Below are 25,166 nucleotides of genomic sequence, written 5' to 3'. Positions count from 1 at the left end.
GGAGAAAGAAAATTTGTTAAAAAAATATTAATTGTTTTGTAATAAAATATTGAGTAATTAAGTTATATATATATATTTCATTTATTAAGAAATTCGACTTTAAAAAGAACCGAAAATATATTTTGTTAAGGCAATTAAAAGATTGTTTCATGTCAACGGTACTTTCAAAATGAACTGCACTTTGCTAAACAATACAAAAATTAAAATACTAAAAACAAAAAACTCTATGACGTAATTATAAAACATTGTTGAGTACAGATATTCAGTGCAAAAAGTAAGTTTCAATCTCAAAAAAGACTAAAATTTACAAAACTGCTAATAAGTAGTGATAGCAACTGATTACCTGATTTTAAAGCTCAACTTATATGAGTTTTCCTACATGCCTTGTAAAAAGCAAAACGCAAGTTTACGTGTATTAATTAATGTTCTAGTCACTCAAAAAAAATTATAAACTAAATACCGGATATATTTCGACAATTTTTAGATAGAAGATCAAGTAACGAAGAAAACTTTTTTAAGACAAAACACAGTTACGAATTAATAATGAAAAATGCTGATATGATAGATAAAATGAGCAATATGGCTCGTTGTGCTAGGAAAGAGCAAATGAAAAAATGTACAAATGATATCAATTTTCTCATAAAAAGAGCACTTAGATGCATACATTATAATAAATATGATGATAGTGTAAGAGAATAAAAAACTCAGAAAAAAGTATTAGATGTTGAAAGTCTGTATCAATATGGAATAGGTCTGGTTATGTTCAAGTTTAAGAATAAGTTTCCCTAGATAAGTTTAAAGATTACCACTAAAAATAGTGAAAATGTCAATAATTACCATACAGATCTTCAAAAACAAATTTTTTTATACCAAAATTTAACAGCAAAATAGGTCATAAAACGCTATCCTACCAAGAACGTAAGTTATGGAGTAAGCAACCATAACGTTTAAAAATGTTAGTCGTTTTAGAAAGATCCGATGAACTTAAAGCTTATCTTTTAAATAGTGATTGTCTAGGTCATAAGTGACCATTCTTACTCGTTTATTTACCTTTGTTTAAGTTTAATTTTACAATTACTGATTGAAAACCGATATTTTATATAAAATAACTTGAACAAAAATTCGTAACCTTTTATACTACTGTGTAAATTAACTGTTCAAGTGAAAAACTGGTTGGATAAAGGTAATTTAAGTTTATCATTAAAGAATTTAGTTCGCCATTAACCAGTTAGATAAGTAATAAAACTTTTACTTTGTAAAATAAAGATATTCTTAAACAAACTAAGTATCTTTCTACAACAGTTTTCCGAACTTAAGTAGCTAGTGTAAAAAGGTCAATATTGAGTATGCACAACTTGAACCGCTAAAATAAGTAATAAACTTTTTTTATGAATATAATTTGAACTTTCAAACCGATTAAGTTAATTTTAACCTTTTATAATAAAATACTTTATTTCTTCAATAAAACATTTGTTGACAAAACTTTTTTTCAAACACAAATATAATAAAAAATACTATATATTATGATTAATGACGTATTTAAAATTGTAACGCAACACTAACATGTAGGTTTTATTATAAGTTAGCAGAATAATTAAAAAACATGATATAAGTACTAACTTGAACTTGTACAACCTAAAGAGGTTGAATAATAATAAAAACCACAAAATAAATTACTAAAATGCTAATAAAAACTTTTATTTCGAACTAAAGTTATTGTTTACTTTTTGTAAAAACATATATTAAAAGTAATGCTACTTTGTTATTGTTACTTGAAAACTTTTTGTTAGCTTTTTATTTAGTTCTGGTTTTATTTATTTTTTTTTTATGTTGTAAACGCGAGTAAAAGATAGTGTTTTAAAAAAACAAAATTAACTTAGAAAACTTAACTATAAAATTAGTCTTAACTTTTTGATATTAACATTGCAACTTAAAATTTCTTAATTTAGAGTAATCTAACTGATTACTTTACATTAATGCACATTATTAAAATACAAAGGTTTAATAAACCTTTACACCCTGCGGCCTGATACTTTTCAAAAACAAGTAATAATAATTTTTGCTTTTAAAACCTTACAAATAGGCATTAATGTTAGAGATACTAATAACTAAAGCTTTATTATTGCTTATCTTGACACATTATCAATTAAAACTAGTAATTATAGGTTGATTATTAAAAGAGTTTAAAAACAACTACAGCCAGCATAGATGTTATTTACACAATGGAGCGATTAAATTTTTATACTAAAAATCGCTGACAACTAATACAAGACTATCGACTCTTGTCCTAGTGTAAATACATTTGACTGTTGTATAGGCATATAACTTACGTAAAAATTTTTAATTTAAACCAACCCCTTCAGATTTAATACGTATTAAGTTGTTAAATTGAATATGTGCAATGTACAAACTATTTAGTAATTTCCTTTCAAATAAAAAATAGCGATTATTGTAAAGCAAACTCTTTAGAGTTAAAAAAAGACATTTAACTGTTCATTTCTTTTTTTTTAACTCTTACTTAAAAATTAAAACTTTGTTGCTAGAAACAGATATTTGGTAATTGTTTTAGTTATTTTTAGTCTAATAAGTTTTATCCGTTTGTTTAGTTCAATTTTTTCACTTATAAAGTTACGGTTTCTAGTTTGTTTACAGTAAAAATATGTAAAGTAAGTTTAAACAAGTATAAAAAATTGAAAAAACCTAAGACTGAGATAGTTAAACTATATGTTTGTTTTGAAAATGTTACTTAATATTTATTTTATAATAAATACTAAGCTTTAATTGTTATTATAACTTCTATGGACTCGAAAATTTTGTTCTAAACAGGCTGAAAATTTTAATTATGACCATAGTTAATACACATTTAAAGTTGTTTAATAAGTAATTGTTAGAATTGTTTACATTAGTAAAATGTGACTACACTACCACCAAACACTACTTTAGTTTTCTTCGATTTGTGGAAGAAGTATCACAATTTGTGTAACATTTATAGATCATTAGTTTAAATTCTATTTCAAATATCTCATTTAATTTTTAAGTACATTTAAATTATTTTACACGAACTGTGAAGTGAAGTATTAAGATTCATTAACAAACAATATAGAATGTTATTTTTAACATAATAGTTTTTCTACATAATTTACAATTCTAACTTTTGCATTTCGATAACTATGAATAAAGTTTAAAAAGGTAATTTAAGGTTTAGCCCATAAAAGCACCAATACCATATTTTTTAAATTTAGTTTAAAAAAAAAAACAAAGTTTTTAAGGTGATTTTTTTTCAATTTCATTTCTAATATTAAGTTTTTGTTAACACGGTAACTCGACGAATTAGTTATTTTTTTTAACTTTAACAATTTTCGTATTTAGTGTGATTCAATTAATAAGTGCTTATGTTTAAGAAAATATTTTTTAATTAATTACCATAATTTTAAATGTTTAGTATTATACTACTACATATAATTTTAATTGTACTGTAGTCAGTACAGTCCAATTGATTAATTAATAAAATATATTTAATGAACTTTTAAATGTAAACTTATCATTATAAACTTTTGGTCTTTGAAGTTTTATACTGTTTTTTTTCTGTTGAAAACATAAAAAAACTTTAGATTTATAAATAAAAACAAAGTTCTTTAGCTTCTATCAAATATTTTATCAATAAAACTTTGTAAGTTAAAAAGATATTAAGTAGTTTTATGAGTTATTATTTTTTTATGTATTTATATGATTAGAAAACATCTAATTTTATTTATCTGTATTTGTTTATATTTTAAATTAAAAGTGTTTCACATATACAAATGTTAATATACAAGCCTGAAAAAGATTATTTTTGCCTAAGTATTTTGTATTTATAAAGATTAAAACCGGTTTGAGTTTTCTGATAGCTGGAAGTATGGTTGAAAACAAAACTAATTAAAAAAATACCAAAACGTATAAAGAGAATTATTTTAACTATAAAAAAAATAAATTTTTCAAATTATCAACAAAACAAAAGAACAAAAGTATGTAAAATAAATATTTACGTAGTGAATTAATTACAACTACACTCTAAAAACTCTGTTTGTTTAAAACATATGTGTCAAAATTTTCAACTTGGGTTGAATTTATAAGGCCTAAAACTGTTGAATATTTTAGTTAAAACAATGTCTAATGAAAAGGTCAAAACTTTGTTGGTTAAAAAGTCTATTACTAAAGTATTATCAAAATAAGGTAAGTAGTGTTCATGACATTTAAATATATTTAATTTTTTTGTCTAATGAAATTTTTTTGTTGTTTTTCAACGATTTTCTTATTAGACAAAAGTCGGCTAGCATATAGCTTAACTTATCAAGTTTTGTTGATTCAATGTATATAAATTTTTTCGGCTGAAAATAGTGTTTTTTAATATAAATAAAAGCGCTAAAGAAATATAGCCCATCATAAAACAAAAATAATTTTTATTATAACCTTGTTATTACCATTTTAAAATTGCTCTCCAAAATTAAATGTTTTTACACAGTACTTTAAACATAAAAATATTCATCTTATTTGTACTTGATGTAAACAGTGTCACAAACACAATTTAGATTATTTGAATAGAAATCAAATTTTTATAAATAAATGTTATTTAAGAGTCTTGAAAAAATTAAATTAGTTTTTACTGACATCATAAGGTTCTTAAAACAACAACATTTATAAAATACTTATTTATAATAAGTAGACACACACAAGCCTTGTTTTGTTCTAAGAAAACGTATATCTATATATTAAAAAAAGTATATATATACGAAATGAAACAAAATTTTTAAACTTTAATAAACTTTATACAACTTGTAATACATTTAATTTTAATGCATTTGATGTAATGCAACTTGTAATGCTTTTAATGCTGACGAGGTCTTTGACCGAAACTTAGTTTGTAAAATAAATTCTTGAATAAATTAAATTCATTATTTCTCCTTGAAAAATTGAGATCTCTTTATTTGTTTTCTTATGACCAAAACATATAACAACTTATAATGCTATATTTTTTTTTACAATTTTTAAAATAGCTGTATGCTTGAAATCATGTCAATAAAACTAATCAAAAACTAATTAAAACGATGCTTTTCATGCTGAATTTAAAAAGCTTAATACTTATCATTAACAGCAAAAAAGGTTTACACAACACAAAACAAAATTAGATAAACACAAAACATAATTTTTTTTCGATAAGTTTTTTGCTTATATTTTGCAATTATAATAGCTTAACCCGTATGACTTATTAAAAACTATTGCGTTATCATTCTATTTTTTATCTAAAAATCAAAGTATATTTTTCTATAATATTATAATTTTTTTGTTTAATTTATTTTAAATCATGCAGCAGTACTTAATGCAACAATAAAATAAAATGTTTATATTCTAATAAACGCTTTATAACTATTAAATCTTCAAATTTGATAAATTATTAATGTGTAACTTTAAAAAGTATATGTTTGCTTATAACTATGTTATTAAAACTAATAAAAGTAGTGAAAATATCTTATATGCTAAACTAAAAAAACCTAAATAGTTTATGTTGGCGTCAGAAAAAATTTCACACAATATTTTACGTATTCTATAAAAAAAAATATTAGTTGTTTTACTTTAGAAATTAATTGGTTAGTTTACTCTTATTTAAACAGCCTAACACTGGCTGACTACCTTATAACTTATTCCTTTATTATATATTGTATAATAAAAAATCTAATTAAAAATTTAAAATATATTATTTCAAGTTTTTAAATTAATTTTTTTTTTATTAAATGCAGTACTTTTAAGCCATTAAGTTAAGTTATTTTTCAAAGTTTTCGTTTAGGCCGTTCACATTGTTTATATAGTACTAAATTTACATTTTTAAGTAGTTTATCGAGACATTTTATTTAATACATTAAAGTAATTTCGATATTAACCCAGCCGGTTCAGGCTGTAAAAATTTAGCAATGTCAGCAATGGAACAAGTTTAAATTATTTTTTAGATTTGTTTAATTGCAGTCATACCTCACTTTTATTTAACTCCTCTAGATTGTTTTTTAATTTATTTGAATTTTATGATAAAAAACCGTATTTCATACTAAAGACTTATTTTTATTTTCATTATATTTAACGTACTTATATAATGTATATTTAGTACAGGTAATAGTACTTACTATTGACTAAAACTAACAGTTCTAAACTTAAAGTAAGTATAATCATATAACTATAAACCTAAACAGCTTTTTAATGATTATCTAAAAGATGTTATTTTATTTCTACATCAACAAAAAATCTTTATCATAATTTTCCTTTAAAATAAGTTTATAATTTTTAGTTAGATAGATTACAAAAAACAAATAGAGCATTATAATCACCTATTTTTTTAATATACTTACACGAAATTTATTAAAAAATCTATTTTGTAATAAAGGTGGTATACCTTTTATAACTATAACTTTTTTATGAGCAACTTATAAAAACGAAATTCTGTTTTGTATAGAAACGACAGTATATTTGCTATATTTAAAAAATCTTAATACTTATCATTCCCGTCATAAGAAATTTCACAATATTTTTACATATTAAGTTAAAATTAAATTTAAATTGATTTTCATGAAGTTAAATGCCACAGGATTTTGTATTTTTACAGCCTGACGCGACTGATTACTTAAAAATGAACTTTTTTAACACTTATTGTATAATTAAAACTCAAACAATAATTTATGTATACTTTTTCAAAAAGTTTCTAAAATAATTTATTTTAAGTCATGCAGCAGTTTGAATCTAAAGATTAAAAAAGATATTTATTTTCTATCTTTTAAAGCTTCGAATTTGATTGTTTATTTTTTGCAACTTCAAAAAGTATATGTATGCTAATAATTATGATAAAAATAATAAAAGTAGATAAAAACAATATTTCATGCTAAGATTAAATACCTAAATAAATGATATTAACGTCAAAAAGATTTTAAACAATAGTTTAGATATTATAAAAAGTCAAAAATTTATCGTTTTCCAACAAGCGTTTTTTTTGAAATTCTTGTAAACTAAACAGTCTAACACTGATTGAGTACTTAATTTTTTTTTAATAATTTATTGTATAACTAAACGTTATAGAATAACCTATATTTAGTCATGTAGCTGTATTTTAATCATCATAAATACTTAATTTTTGAAAGTTTACTACATAAACTTGTTAAGGCTCTTAAACTTATTTATGTAGAACTAAAATTATATTCAAAAGTAATTCATCGTTTTATATATGCTTTTAAACTTACTATTTATAATCACTGCGCAACGTAAATAAACTAAACCAAACTTTATAGCAACTAAAACAAATTAAGTTGGTTAAAAGAATTTACAAGTTAATAATTTAAAAATGCATATATATTTGTTAACTCTGTTTAAACAATCTTTCGAATGCCTGAAACGACCCAATTTCATAAAAATTACAAATACATAAATAACAATATTTAAATCCAGAAAAAATGTTTAAATTTAATTGTAAAACTATTTAATAAATAATAATATTTTTACAGTCAAAACTGACTGAATAAAATTTCAATATATTTTGATAAAAAAAACTCATTTTAATCATTATTTTTCTGTGAAAATATGCTTTGCTGACAATATATTTATAAACACAAATTTGTCCTCAATAAATACTCCCCATCAGAATAATATTTCCTTTATCACACAGGTTTGGCTTGTTCAAGTGTAAGTAATGACTTTTCTTTAAATCAAATAACTAATTTCTACTTTAGTGGCTAGCTAGACTACATAAACCGTTTTAACATTATTTTTTAACATAACTGTTTCAAACTTTATAATGAAACTCAAAACGGCAGAAACTTAAGAATCTTTATAAAGTTTAACTATTTAACAATTTAGTGTTTAACTTACAAATGTGTTGAAACTTTTCAAGTGAAACTTTTTTATTAATTGACCAGTAATTTTAAGAAAACCTGATTAGGTATAAGTAGCAAAATAAGAAATGTCTATAACATTTTAAATCAATAAATAAATGAATTATTCATTACTTAAAACAATTTCTAATTAGAATCTAAAAATCATCTAAAAATTGAAAATAAAAAGAATTAAGAATTTTTAGTTACTAAGTACATACTTTGGCATAGATTTTTTTTTTCATTAAGACTAGTGTTTATTTCTTACGAAAAGTAGTATATGCACAAACAAAATGACATCGCTTATCTTAAAAATAAAAGTATTTACTTCTTATTTTTAGCTGTAACCGTTCAAGAATTATAAGTGAAATACTATGAATTAATTAATTTATTTTAAAAATAGAACTTTTATCACAATAATCATGTTAAATATAGTTTGATGTAAAAAGGGTCAAAAACTATTTTATATATAAAAATTATTAATAAAAAGTATAATATTTATAGAAAATCTTATTTGTTATTTTTGTTCAAATTTTATATGTTATTATACTGTTAAACAAACAAGCTTTAGAAACTATTTATATAAATCAATTTGATTCTCATAAATTTTGATCCATATAGGAATAAGTGTTATTACAGGCTAAACCCTCTGGTATAATAATCATCGGGACAGATTTATTTTGTTTCATAAAATAATACATAAGCTAGAACTATAAAGTAATTAAAAAATACAGATAATTGATTTAATGTGTTATTTATGTTTTGCGAATGACTATAATATTGAATAATATAAAAAATGATATCTTATGCTTTTAAGCATAATAAAAACTTCGTAAGCTAATGCTTTTAGAATAAACAATTAATTTAACTGTTTTAAGTTGAAAAAACTTAAAAAATATATCTGGTGAATCTTTTATCTAAATGTATAAGGTTTTTACTTAAGAAATTTCAGCTGAAATAATTTCTTATTATTTCTTGCTTTTTTCGAGTATTTACATTTCAATATTCTTTTTTTATTATGTTTTGTTATTTTACAAAACATTGTATAAAAATATTTTATCTGAGTAACGCGATTTACTGATAGATGTTGACGTAAAAAAATGTGTAATAAGTTTTGCCACCTGTCATAAACTAACTTTTTTTTTCATTAATTACGTTGTATAAGTTAAAAAGGATACTGTAATTATTTTAAAATTAATTTTTTAAATTCTTTTTAAATAATTTCATTAATAAATGATATAAGCTTTATTTATTTACGTTGGATATTTCCGTAACTAAGTATTTGTAATATTTAAGTAAGTCTTTGGCTTTTGTATGCAGTGAGACAAGCTCAATTCAGTATAAATCTTTAAGCATTAGATTCGATCATTTGATCACAAGCCTTAGTTATAATTTAAAAGTTTAAATATTCTATCAAAATTTACACGAAATTAATTATTGTACTTAATGCAGTGTTTTATTCGAATTATTTAAGGTAATTAATCATTCTAAAATTCTTCTTTTATTATATTTTAATTTATAGTTTCTAATAGTATTCACTTAAATTTTTTAGTGTACCAAAAGCTATAAAAACATTTATTACAAACTCAAAAGTAATAACAAACATATAATAAGAAATTTTATTTATTATAACATATCATTATCATTAAAAAACATTTATATTTTAGTATTTACCTTATTATCAATTTAACAAAAGTAATAGATAATGTCGTTTTTTAACAAATTTTAAATAAGATTTTAGCCGATATAGGCTGAAAAATTTGGGAATTGTGATATGATGCCTTAGTAGAATTATGATGAAAATTTAAACAAAACTGCTATTGTACGTTTTTGTACGAGTCAACTTTTTATGACGTCAGTTAGTTTTAAAAACATTTAAACATTGTTGATGCGTTTTATTTCTAAGGTTCATCTTAAGTTTGAATTTTATTAAACACTTGAATTATTTTTTTCGTTTAAGAGAGTAAACTAGATTATAAGATCATAAACTGTCAAAAAAATAGTTTTAAAAGTACATTAAAACCTTTTTCTTTTAATTCTTTTAAAAAGTAATATCTAATTAAAGTTTATATTGGAAGTTTTTATCTTTTTATTAAATAAGTTTATCTGAGTTTTGAAATTATAAGAGTTTAAGTAGTATAAATATATTAAATAATTCCAGTCTGTTTTTTTTACTAACAAAACATTATAAACAAGTTCGATTGGAATATTGAAAAATAAAAAAGAAAATACAACTATATAAATTTTGTTTTCTTTAAAGTAGAACTAAAAATAAGTTTTATTGTTTTTACAACCATCTTAATTTTGGTATAAATAACAAATGAAAAAGAACTTTTCTTATAATGTACCACGTAAACTTATATTTTTTTTTAATGTTGTTAATATTTTTTTAGTTTGTACAATAGGTGCTGTTAGTTACAATAGTTGATTAAAACATGTAATTAAGTCTTTAGATTAAAATTAGGCTAAAGTTTTTAATGTTACTAATAAGATATAGTCAACTTGTAGCCTAATTTTTCTAAACATATTTTAGTGATCAATTGTGTGATTTGAAAAGTTAATTAGGGGTTTTTATTAAAAAGCTTAATGTTTAGTCAAACTATAAAAATTTTAACTAGCCTAATGTCGTTAATTGTTACAAAAAGGTTTAAACTGTTAATAAAATATTAATAATAAGAAAAATTTTTGAGAGATTTTTTAACAACCTAACATAATTTTGTTAATGTTAAAAAATATATACTATGTGAAAATCTATCACATTTTATAATTTATATTTTACAAATTGGAAAAAAAAGTACTAAAACTTTTTTAGAAATTATCTTTTATATTTGGCAAATAAAACATTTTTAGTCATATAAGACTAAACATGCTAAAACAGCGGTTAAAATTAAAGCGCAGTAAAACTACAAAAGTTTGTAGTAAGGTTGAGACAATTTTAATTTTTAACGCTATGATACCGTTTTTTTTTTGTTTTTATAAATATTGTTAAAGCTTGTAGTTTTAAATTTTTGAGTAGAATAAACTTTGATTAGTTTTAAATTATTAGTAAATTTCGTTTAGTTGATATTGATTTTTCGCTTACTTTGTAAAATTTACTATTTTAGAGACCCTAAACCTTAAGCTTATTAGAGGAAAAGAATAATATAATTCGTCATGTAAGCTAACTAGAATAGCTTTAGAAATTATTATTTATCTTAAAATGGCTGTGTATTTAGTTGTGTGTTTTTTATACTTAAATTAGCAAATACCTTTAGTGATTGTTTAGTAATGACGTCAGTAGAGATAAGTATTGTTTTTACCAAACAGTTTGTACACAGATAACTTTATGTAATTTTTTGAAAATAATTAAAATACATTTAATAAATCAACTTACATTATCCACAACAACCTCTTTTAGAGTTTAAAAGAAAAATTTCTGAAGAATCATTATTTGAAATTAAATCTTAATAGGAATAAACAACTTTGATATTTTAATCAAAGAAACAATTTAAAACTGTATATGTAATAGTAGCTAATTTTAAACTTTGTAGCCCCTTTTTGTTAATAAGTTGTTGTTAGTTAGCTTAAATGCTTTCAATGTTATCAAATGAGAAATTTATACTACTTATTTTACCAAAAGCAAATTTTAATAAACAATAGCACAGTGTTTTTTCTTAAATAAGCGAATAATTAAGTAAATCATTTGCATCAAATTTAAATTATTATATATAAAACAGTTATATGTTATTCCTTTTTGTTTAGTTTGGCTTTTAAAACTATACTTATAGCTTTTAAATAATGTTCGGTTTAATTTGCTGTAACGTTTAAAAATAAAATGATTTAAGTTTTTAATTTCAAGATTATAATGTGTTCCAATGCTTATTATTAAGAAAACATGTCATAAAATTAATATATTTATATATATAAAACTTTCTAAAAAATAGTTTTTTCTTAATATTATGTTTGTTACTAGAAAACTTTATTTAGACCATAAAATATTAAGAGTGGTTAATTTTTTGTCCGATAAATTCATTCAAGTTTTCTCTACAAATTTTTATTTTCTTTTGTCATAGTTTTGTCATAGTTTCATAATTACAAAACTAGATAAAAAAACAAAAAAAAAAGCGATATATGTTAATTTAACAATTTAAAGGTCAATTTTTTTTAGCTTATGTTTAAAAACTAATAATTTAAACATAGTTTTGAGGAAGGAAGATAAAAGCTAAGTTGGTTTGGCGAAAAATGTAATTTTCTTTTATTAGATAATAAATAATATAATTTAATAATTTGTTTTAATCTAGGTTAAAAAGACTAAAAACTAATTGTTAATGTTTGACATAACTTCTTTATACACACAAACATTTGATTTAAATTAAAATTATTATACTTAAAACAATATTAGATTGTTCCATTTTTTAAAAAAACTTAGTTTAAACAGCTATACTTTTAGCTTAAATTTTTATTGATCAGCAAAATTTCCAGAATAACTAGACGTTGATTATAAGTATCAGTTTTAACAATTTTTGTTTTAAATAGTAGTATAAATGTATAACCTAATTTCGTTTAATTAAAAAAAAACTTTTAAAAACTATTTCTATAAGTTGTTAGCATTTTAAGTTAACAGTTTTTAAAAATTTCTTAAACTACAAACATAATAATTATCAAAAATGTATACAAGGTGTATACTATATGGTTAGATGACAATTAACATTTGATGATCCAAATTCGGACAAAAAACTTTAAAAGACCATTTATTTAAATCAATGAGTCATTAATAGTTGCTATTTGCTTATTTTCTGTTAATATAATATATCTGTTTTTAAATTAAAATATAAACTATAGCTAACTATAGTCAAATTTATTACAAACTTAACTGTAGTTTATAGAAATGGGAAATTATTTAGAGATTACTGAGTCACTGTTGTTAAATACTGCTTACTGATTTACTTAAAATAACATTTTAACTTTACTTTTCATAATGTAGTATAATCCATTTGTTTGAATCAAAATTTTATGTCTTCAATAAATCTTAGTTTTTACAACCTAAACCGGTTAAATAGATATTTAAGTCGTTTTCAATTAAAATAAGTTGATTGGAATAGACTGGGATGTTGTTTCCATGTTTTTTGATAACATAAATACTTGGTTTTTACCAAAAAAAAAAAGTAAAAGGTTTAGTTTATTTAAAAACTTCATCAAGTAAAAAAGAATTTTGATTTTATATATCTTAAAACTTAAAATACAACTCAAATTTAAAAAGCTTAAACATAAAACTATAATAACTTTAAACATTTAAAATATTTATTTAATGCTATCAATGTGTTTAATAGTTTTCTTTAGCGTTATTAATACAATGAAGCTGAATTATAATTTTTTTTAACACGAAATAAGTATTTGAAAAAATTTAAAAGCAAAAATAAATCCTTTAAATGAAAAAAGAAACAAATGATTCGATATTACTTGCAACATTTTCAAATATATTTTGTATGCCATCTCGTTTCGACTATTAAAATAATATATTACATTATTAATTATAGCTATATAACTATAGTATAAGTACTAAACAATAATTTAATCAATTACTATTTGCAACTATGAACAAATCTACTACATTTTAAGAATAAAACGTATAAGGTATTGTATATTACGTGCAACACCTACTTTGTTTATTAATTATTAACAAATTTTGTAAGGAAAATTATTTGTTACATAAAAACTTGATATCAGACAAATAAGTGAATGTACTGCCCAAACCGACTAATAAATTGTTTATGATTAATTATTACCTAATATTTTACGATAAATGTAATATTTAAGTCAAAAATATTTTAATATTTTGGTTTTTATAATTTTTAAAATTAATACAACCGACATGTTAAAACTTAAGACTTGTATATTCTTAAATCTTATTTATGTAAAAATAAAACTTTTACACAAATGTAAGTAACGATAAAACTTTTGTGATTTCTTAATTGATAATGCTAGCTCGGGCGCTAAAAACATATACAATAAACTTATGTTTATTTACCAACTAAGTAAGTTTTTCAAATAGTTTTTTTATTGATCATATACTACAACCATAATATGAATAGTGAATACTTACAGCAAAAACCTTTTAAAGGAAAACGTAAGTTAAACTTATTCTTTAAATATTTACACGTTTTTAAATAAACCTCAGGCCGTCGTCTCGCAATTTGTACTAAACCGACTGAATACTTCAAATTTAATTTTGTTTTATAAAATTACTTCTTTAATTCAAAAACTCAACGTAATAAGTTTAATTAGTTTAATGAACAGAAACTCAACAAATAAAGCTGATGAAAGCCTAAAAATAAAAGGTGTATTCGTTACATAAATTATTTTAATATATGTTTATATAAAGTACAAGTAGTAAACAAGTTGATAGCTGTAGTGCTAGTAAGTATTTATCGCTTTATAAGTTATCTAGACATGTTTATAGAGAAATATGTCTGAAAAAAAGTTATAAAAGAGGTTGAAGCAGTAAATATAAACACACTATTATACATTGTTATATGCTTATATTTATTTATGGATTTCTAAAATTACTATATTTTATATAAGTTCCTCTAAAAATTTTAAATTACCAATAAAATGCCAAAAATTTGTGGCTAGCTCTAAATAGTTCGAATACAGTCTCTTTGTTGTTTTCAAAATTAATAAATCAGATTGTTTGTTTTATACGCTGATGTCATGACGGCAAAACAACAGTATAAAAGTAAAATGTTTATAGAAACTAAACAATTGTATTGTCGAACATTCTTTAAGGAATGTTTAAATATCTTCAATATGTTGTTTATTATGAAGGTGTAAGTATTATCTATTTTTTTAACAATTTTAGATGCTTTATAGAGTAGATACAATACTGTTTTCATATAATTTCTAAATGATAAATGTAAAAATTAAGTTAAAATATACTAGTTATATCAATAAATAGCGTTAAAATATATTAAATATGTACACCGAAAAACAACTAAATTCCTAATTTATGATTACTCGTCTTACGTCTGGAAAAGATTCATCATTTTAATATAATATTTTCATGTTGTTATATTTACAATAAACAATAATAAACACAATAGTTTGCCAAATCTTGTAAGCAAGAATTTTATTTGAAAATGTCAAACAACAAAAAAAAAAATTTTACATAAATAAACATAAATAGCTACTTAGTTACTATAGAGTTCTTTAACTATTCTAGTTAAATCTTAAACACTTAACAAATTTATTTTAGTTTAAGGGTATATTTTATTTTTTCGTTTCTTATTTATCTTTTAGCTGCTAGCAAGACGTAATATTATTAAGAAAATAATAAAAATAAAATCATCCAAAGTTAATTTTGATTTATTCAGCTGTTACAGGATGTACTAATTTCAAGAATCGAAGCCATTTATAAATGAGAAATAATATAAGATTTTTGATTAATAATAGTATGTATGTAATTTGTGTTTCTTATAGTTTGACGTAAAGTTTGTAATTATATATTTCGATTTTTGTATTGTACAGGATTTAAAATGTAATTTGTTAAATTTCTGCACGCAGTTTGTAATAAGTTCTTTATAAAGATTAAGTTGAAATAAGGTCATACCAACTCGAACATCAAACCGTAATAGGCTGTAAAGTGTACACTTTTTTGAACTATTTCAATACTATTTATTGTAGTGACTTTAGCATTTATCTTTTACACAATTTATTTATAATTAAAGTTTAAATAGTTTAAGAATACTTTACAAAAAACAAAAGTGTATTTTACATTAGCTTAATTCGAAACATGCATTGAAATATCCTGTGTAAAGAAGTATTTAAGTGCAAATATCAAAACAAAAGTCATTAGCAATTTTATTTAAATTGAAGAAGTTGCTAAATACGATAAATTAATACATTCCCCAAAAATAGAAAAGTACTAAAATAAATACGTAAGTGAAAAATAAGTAAAATAAGTTAATAAATATGATTTAATTTATGTAGCTGAGCCTGATATTGAGTTTGTACAGCCTAAACTGAGTAAATCTAGATAGATGATACTGTGTAAAAGCTTGTAGCAAAACAGAATTGTTAAAGAGTAAAAAAAAATTTTGTAAACATCTTTTTTTAGGCAACGAATTTTGATACAAAGCGAAACTAAAGTTTTATTAAGGTTTTATGGTATATTAAAATAAATTATCTTATAAATTTAGTTATGGTTACTTAATTACAAAGTTTCAAAACTTTTTGGCTAAAAATACATCTTAGTTTTTAATTTTAGTAAACTTTTATATGATGCAGTTTATAAATAAATCAAGTTTTAAACTTTACTTTTTTAACATTTCAAGTGTTTGATATGAATATATGTAATATTTGGTGAACGACAAAACTAAGCGCTCGAAAAGTTTGGTCCTATGACTTAATTTACGAAGAAATGAAAAAGAAAATATCGATTATCGAGACGTTAAACCTCTTGAATTTAGTTTAAAGTTTTGTCTAGAATTAAAACAGTAAAATGTTGGTATAGAAAAATAAATATTTTCATCAAAATTTCTAAAACGACTATTAAATCAAAACTTTTAACCGAAAGTGTTATTTTCTACACTTTACTTAACCAGTAATTGCTAGCTGCTTCAACAAAAGTATTTACTTACTTAAGTAATAATAAAATACTTGTGTATGATTAAAAGTTTGTGGTTTAGCCAAAAAGGAAATTTTACTTATGAAAGAAAATGTTAAATAGAAAATACCTCTTGATAATAATTAAAACAATTTAGGAAAAAAAAAATTGAAACAAAAGTGTACGTAGACGCTCATTTATTTTTTTTATGTTTTAAATAATATAAGCTTACTGAAATAGCTTTAGAAACTAGTCTCAGAGTTCTGAAGGTTTAAGTAACGATATACTTGTGTATCTATAGTTTTATTTGAAATAAACGCTTATGTTTATCAAGTAATGACGTAAGTTGGAATATATTTTTTAAAGTTATAAGTCATAGATAAATCTAAACTTCGACTCTTTTAATGTAATTTAAATGTTTTTTAAAATTGTTAGTTTCAAACCTATTGTTAATGATAATAAAACTTATAAAAAAAACCTGAAAAATAATTAGCTGTATATGTCAAGTTAAAACTATTTCAATATTAATTTATGTTTAACAGCTACTAAAAATAAAGGAGATAAGGGATTTATTTATACTCTGCCGGCTTGACTTACTAAATAACTATTATGCGGGCATCTAGATAAATATCTTAGCTACTTGCACATAAACAAACAATAAAAGTTTATAAAATTTATAAAAGTAAAATGGCAATGAAATAACCGGTTTAAAAAATATTTTGTAATAACATTTAAAACAAGATAAAGTTTCATATTTTCTTTTATTGCAAAAAAAATAAATAGTTTTTTTTATATAAGACTTTTTTAAACTACAAAAAGTAGGCGGGTCATTGTCACCCTGGAATTTTAATTATTATTTAAGTCTTAAGTTTAAATTAGCTATAAAGGTATAGTTAAACTTTCAAATTAATACTTTATATAGGATAAGTTAAAAGAAAAATAAAGACTGTTTATTTTTCTTCATAAATTCTATTTTTTTTTTAATTACGATAAAAAATTTATACAACGATAATATCTAAAATTATCAACATTCATAAAACAGATTTTAGTGGGTTTATATACTCAATAAAACATTTAAATAATAAGTATTTTCAACATTTTATAAATTATTTACCCAGTTAAGGCCGTATAAAATTACAAATTTTAAGACACAACATTACTACATATAAATATGGGAACGAGTCAAAATTGCACGAAGCCAAATTTGCACAAGGGCACAAAATTTTCCAGGGAACAGAACTGACGAAGTCGATTTTGAACCAACAGTAAATTTTGCACGAGTTATATTTTATCTAACTACTAATACTATTTATAAGTTTTTTTTATATAACTTTTATCCAACTAGTTATATATCTTTCAAGTTATCTTGATTTTACACAATCAGTAATTGCAAGCTAGTTCAATAAAAGTATATACTTACATGAGTTATAATAAAAACTTTTGTGTAACATCAAAAGTTTCTTGCTTAACTAGAAGAAATATTTTGTACTTAAAGAAAATTTGAAATAGAAAATACGTCTTGATCTTAATTACAAAGTTATAAGAAAATCAAAATTTGAAACAAAGGTTTACCTACACACTTATTTTTAAAATTATTTTTGTTCGATTGTTATAAAGTATATAAGCTAACCGAAATAGCTTTAGAAACTAGTGTATGATTTTATTAGGCTTTTTCACGAATTTCTTGCAATTTTATATTTTTATTTCAAAGAAACGCTCATGTTTATCAAGTAATGACGTAATTTGGGTAAAAATTTTATTTTTTATTTTTGACCATAAGTTATTGATAAATTTAAAACTGCGGTTTCTTGAATGTCTCTTGAAACGTAAAATGTTTATAGAAATTGTTAGTTTGAAAGCTATTGGTAACGAAACTTATTAAAATTTAAGTCAAAATAATTAGCCGTAAGTGTAGAATTAAAATTAATTTAATATCAAGTCATACTTCTTTAAATACTCTAAGTTAAAGGACCCTGACTCTTATTCTCTGGGTGTTACCCTGACTCTTATTCTCCTAGTTTACCTAGTTTACTATTTTTCAGGCATTTATAGAAATATGTTAGCGAGTTGCACATAAACTTATAAATGCATTACAAAATAGATTAATCTTATTAAAGTGAAATGGCAATGTAATAAACGGCATAAAATAACACTTTGTACTTAAATTTAAAACAAGAAAAGTTTTCACATTTTTTTGTTATTGTGAAAGTTAGTTTATTTATTTTTTTAAAATACGTTTTTAAAATATAGGCGGGTAATTGTCATCCTTAAATTTTGATTATTAAGTCTTTATTTTAAATTAGCTATAAAGGTAAACGTAAACTTTTAGTTTAAAAATTTCTATAAGGTAAGATATAAAAAAAAAGTATAAAATGTTTATTTTTTTTCATTCATTTATTCATTTTTAATTTTGTTTTTAATTACGATATAAATTTCAAACAACGATAATTTATAATTAATTAGTAATATTCTTTAAACAGTTTTTTGTTGGTGTATATACTTAATAAAACATTTAAATAACAACTATTAAACATTTTATAAGTGATTTATCCGGTGTAGACCGTAAAATGTTAAAACTTTATGACACTACATAACTACATATAAATATGGGAATGAGTCAAAGTTGCACGAAGCCAAATTTGCACAAGGGAACAAAATTTAACGAGAAAACAAAATTACACGAAGACGATTTTAAACCAAGTGTCAATACTGCACTAGTTACATTTTATCCAACTACTAATACTACTAATAAGTTTTTTTATATAACTTTCATCTAACTCCCATATTAACTAGAATGATAACTCTATAATAATTATTTAATTGATCATTAAGCACTTTGGAATTTTTCTTAACTTAACAGACTCATTTAATTTAATCAGGGTTCATATGACAATCCAAAAAATTTAATTGAATTGTTAAATAATCTTTAAATTCAGCCGGTTTAGACCGTAAAAGTATGGACAAAGTCTGCCTATGTAATCTATTTAAAAACATTATACTTAAATAAAAAAAGTTAATTTTACGGGTTGTGGTTATTCTATTACAACGTCGGTAAAACTAACTACACTAAAATGAAAGAAATTTGAATAAAAAATCTTTATTTGTAGATTAAATTTTATTATCAATTTATTTAAAACAATTTTAGAAAAATACCCAAACAAAATATTGGCTTTAAAAGTACACTACTGTGGTTACATGAAAATTCAAATTCAGACAACTCAAGTTCCAACATTTCAAATTCTTTAAAAATGTTTAAAATACTATATCTCAAAAATTAATGGAATTTTGAAAATAATAAGAAATATATATGCAGATCTTATTAATTACTACAAGCTATTTTTATTTTTAAAAAAATGATATATATTTTTTAATATATTTTAAAATTACTAAAAACAACAATGTTATTTACTTTATTTAAACCATACATCAAAAAGTGTTTAATGTTTTCCATAAATGATTAAGGCTGGTAGATATTTAAAACCTACATATATATTTTTCATATTTGACAAATATACATTACTTTTTTAGTTGTGGTCCTTTCAGTTTTTTTTAAAGAATTTGAATTGTCGGAATTTGAATAGTCGTGCACCCAAATTTTGTAAGTTTCATATTAACAATAATATTTTTTTATCTAACAATTAATGTACAATATATAAAAAACTAACAAAAAAGTGATTAACTTTAATAATCCTGGACAAGACTTAAAAGGTATTCAAGTGGCATGTGTCACGATAACCAAAAAAATTCCGAGAACCAGGTTGTAAGACCAACAACTTCGATTGTTGTTTTGTCATTTATTAAATTATATTCTAATAACTTTAAGATATTTAGTTTTAATTTAGAAGCAAATAAATATTGTATCTAAAAATCTAATTTGGAAAGTATTTTAAGCTAATTAGGATTTTAACTACTTTTAGTTTTTTACTTTAAAAAGTTGTTTGGTTAGTTTCTAACAGTTTAATTTTTTTTAGGTTGTTCAAAAGAAATACAGGTTTAAATTAGGTAATAGTTAGTTTAAAATACTAAAAACGTTTTTAAATTTTCATAAATAAGAAGGTATTCTATTGAACCGTTTATCAAGAGATAAAACTACACATCGGTTTTTAGTGAAAAAAACAAAGCTGTCAAACAAAGCTATTGTTTTATAAATTTTGTAGTAAACGTAATAAAAATGTTATTATGAATTTTTTTCGATAATTTAGTTATAAATTTTCGGCTAATCACATTGCTTACTTTTTTCATTTTAATTAACTTTAGCAAGGTTTATGCTTTAAATATATCATGATTTAAAATTGTTTTTTTTTTCATTAGTTTCAGTGTTTAATATAGATTTACTCAATACTTATTGAACGATAAAATTAAAGCGCTTAAAAAGTTTTGTCCAAGGACCTGGTTTACGTAAAAATCGTTCGGTATACGATTCTCACACCACTTTAATACAGTTTAAAGTTTTGTTAAGTACATAAGTTTTGAAAAAAATTGATATTGAAAAATAAAAATGTTAATAGTACACTACTTTTTTATCAGAACTTTCTACTAAATGTATTATATACAAAATTTATATCTTTTAAGTTATCGTGATTTTACATGACCAGTAATATTCAGCTGGTTCAATAAAAGTATGTACTTACTTGAGTTATAATAAAAACTTTTGTGTATCATCAAAAGGTTGTTGCTTAACTGGAAGAAAAATTTTGTATATGAAAGAACATATTAATTAGAAAATATCTCTTGATCTTAATTACAAAATAACAAGAAAATTAAAATTTGAAACAAAGATTTACGTACACACTTATTTTCAAAATTATTTTAGTTTGTTTGTTATATACAAAACAAGCTAACTGAAATAACTTTAGAAACTAGTCTACGTGTTTGAGAGGTTTTATTTACGATTTTCTTGTACTTTTAAGTTTTATTTGAAACAAACGATTATGTTTATAAAGTAATGACGTAAGTTGAGTAAAAATTTTAAAACTCTTTTAAATTTTACTCTTTTTAAATTTACTCTTTTTTTGGTTATAACTTGTTGATAAATTTTAAACTGCGGTTTCTAGAATGTACTTAAAATGTTTTTATAAATTGTTAGTTTTAAAGCTTTTAGTAAACTTATTAAAATTAAAGTCAACATAACTAGCCGTAAGTGTACAGTTAAAATTTGTTTAATATTAAGTTGTACTTCTTTAAGTACTCTAAGTTAAAGGACTTGTTGATGTTATTCTACCCTGACCCTTTTTCTACTAGTTTACTAAATAACTATTTTCCAGGCATATATAGAAATATGTTAGCTAGTTGCACATAAACTCAAAATTGCTTTACAAAATAAAATAAGCTTATTAAAATAAAATAACACTTTATACTTAAATTTAGTACAAGAAAAATATTCACACTTTTTGTTGTTGTGAAAGTTATTTTATTTCATTTTTTAAAAGACGTTTCTAAACTAAAAAAGTTAGGCAGGTCATTGTCACCCTGGAATTTTAAGTATTAAGTTTTTATTTTAAATAAGCTATAAAGGTAAACTTAAACTATTAAATTGGTAATTTTTTTAAGTTTAGATATAAAAAAAAAGTAAAAACTGTTTCCTTTTCAAAATTTAAAACATGATAATATCTAAAACAGCTTTTTTTGGGTGTATATACTTAATAAAACATGTAAATAATAACTATTTACAACTTTTTATAAGTAATTTATCTTATTTAGGCCGTAAAAATTACAAACTTTAAGACACTACATTACTACATATAAACATGGGAACGAGTCAAAATTGCACGAAACCAAATTTGCACAAGGGCACAAAAATTCACGAGAGCACAAAATTTCACGAGGGAACAGAATTACAAGAAGACGATTTATACCAAGGGTCAATTTTGCAAAAGTACATCTTATCTATATACTAATACTAGTAATAAACTTTTATATTTAACTTTCATCTAACTCCCATATTAACTCGAATGATAACTAAATAATAATTATTTAATTGATCATTAAGCACAATGAAAATTATGTTAGTTTAACAAACCCATTTAAATTAATCAGTTTTTATTAGAACGTATTGACATTCCAAAAAATTTTATTCAATTGTTAGATAAATTTTGAATACAGCCGGTTTAGACTGTAAAAATATGGGCGAGGTGTTCATATGTAATCTGTTTAAAAACATTAAAGTTATATAAAAAAAAATTTACGTGTTGTGGTTCTACAATTATGACGTCAGTATAACTAACTACACTAAAATGAAAAAAATTTAATTAAAAATGTTAATTTTTAAATCAAATTTTATAATCATTTTATTTAAAACAATTTGAGAAAAGTTAATAAAACTTACTATTGGCTTTAAAAGTACACTACTGCACATTTTTAAGCTTTGTTTAAATTTTGTGATTTAAACTTTTAATCTAAAGTAATGATAAAGTTATATAAATTGATACTAAATTAGTTACCAAGTACTCGAGTTTTCAATATGTTGTACTAAAAATACTCACATTAGTCTGGGAAAAAAATCTTTCCATTTATTTTAGTTGTTTTGCTTTAGTTTAAACAAAATGTGTTAAACAAAATTGAACTAACTTTTTTTATATATTATTTTCATCAAACTTTTTAAGTCTAATATTAACAATAATATATTTTCAGTTAGAATTAATGTACAATACATAAAAAATTAACAAAAAAGTAATTAACTCTATAATTTCTGGACAAGACGTTAAAAGCTATTAAAGTAGTGTGTGAATCGATAACCAAAAACACCTCTAATAACCAGGTTCTAAGACCAATAACTTTGAGCATCATTTTGTTATTTATTTAACCATGTTCTAAAAATTTTAAGAAATGAAGTTTTAATTTATAAGCAACTAGATTTTGCAACTATATATCTAATTTAAAAAATATTTAAAGCAAATAAGTGTTTAAACCAAGTATATACTTCTAGTATTTTACTTTAATTTTTTTTTCTGGTTTATTAGTTTTTAACAGTTCAAATTAATTTTTAGATTGTAAATTATGTAATAGTTAATTTTCAATACTAAAAAAGTTTTTCAAATTTCATAAATAAGTAAGTATTCTTTTGAACTATTTATGAAAAAGATAAAACTACATATCAGTTTTAGGGGAGAAAAAACAAGTCTGTAAAACAAAGCTATAATTATATAAAAATTTAGTAGCAATCTTAAAAAAACATTTATTATGAATTTTGATTTGATAACTTAAATATAAACTTTCGGCTAAACACATTGCTTACTTTTTTCATTTTAATTTACTCAAAGTAAGGTTTATGCTTTAAAAATAACACGTTTTTAAATAGTTTTTTCATTAGTTTCAATGTTTAATATAGATTTACTCAATACTTATTGAACGACGAAACTAAAGCGCTCAAAAGTTTGGTCTAAGTAACTTGTTTACGTAATAATCGTTCGGCACACGAGTCTAACACTACTTTAATACAATTTAACGTCTTCTTAAGGACTTAAATTTGAAAATATTGATGCTGATAACAAAACATCATAATATTACACTACTTTTTTATCAAACTTTCTACTAAACGTGTTATATTCTAGACTTTTTATGTTTAAAGATATCTTAATTTTACGCGACCAGTAACTGCCAGCCTGTTCAATAAAGGTATGTACTTACTTGAGTTATAATAAAATTTTGTGTGTCACCAAAAGGTTGTTGCTTGAGTGAAAAAAAAATTATATAGAAAAGATAATATTAAATAGAAAATACCTCTTGGTCTTAATTACAAAGTTATAAGAAAATCAAAGTTTTAAACAAAGATTTACGTACACACTTGTTTTCAAAATTATTTTTGTTTGATTGCTATAAAGTATACAAGCTAACTGAAATAGCTAGTCTATGAAAATTGGTAGCTTTTATAACGAATTTCTTGTAAATCTATAGTTTTATTTCAAAGAAACGCTTATGTTTATCAAATAATGACGTAAATTGGGTAAAAAGTTGACTTATTTTTATTGACAATAAGTATTAATAAATTTAAAACTGCGGTTCTTTGAATGTACTTTGAATGTTTATAGAAATTATTAGTTTTAAAGCTTTTGGTAACGAAACTTATTAAAACTTAAGTCAACATATCTAGCCGTAAGTGTATAGTTAAAATTAAATTAATATTAATTTATACTTCTTTTTGTACTCTAAGTTAAAGGACTTGTGGTAGTTTTTCTACCCTGACTCTTTTTCTCCTAGTTTACCAGATAACTATTTTCCAGGCATTTATAGAAATATGTTAGCGAGTTGCACATACATTAAAAACTGCATTACAAAATAAAAAAAAGTTATAAAAGTGAAATGGTAATGTAATAAACAATATTAAAAAACACTTTGTACTTAAATTTAAAACAAGAAATATAAACACATTTTTTGTTATTGTGAAAGTTAGTTCATTTAATTTTTAAAAGACGTTTTTAAACTAAAAAAGTTAGGCAGGTCATTGTCACCTTGGAATTTGAAATATTAAGTCTTTATTTTAAATTTGCTATAAAGGTAAACTTAAACTTTTAAATTGATATTTTTATAAGGTTATATATAAAAAAAAAGTATAAAGTGTATATTTTTCTTCATTCATTTTAAATTTTGTTTTCAATTACGATAAAAACGTTAAACAACGATAATATCTAGAATTAGTAATAACCAGTAAACAGTTTTTTTTGGGTGTATATACTTAATAAAACATGTAAATAACAACTATTTAC

The sequence above is a fragment of the Thalia democratica genome, chromosome 4 (assembly GCF_965202585.1).
Source record: "Thalia democratica chromosome 4, ktThaDemo2.hap1.1, whole genome shotgun sequence".
Lineage (NCBI taxonomy): Eukaryota > Metazoa > Chordata > Thaliacea > Salpida > Salpidae > Thalia > Thalia democratica.
This window is presented reverse-complemented; position numbering follows the sequence as displayed.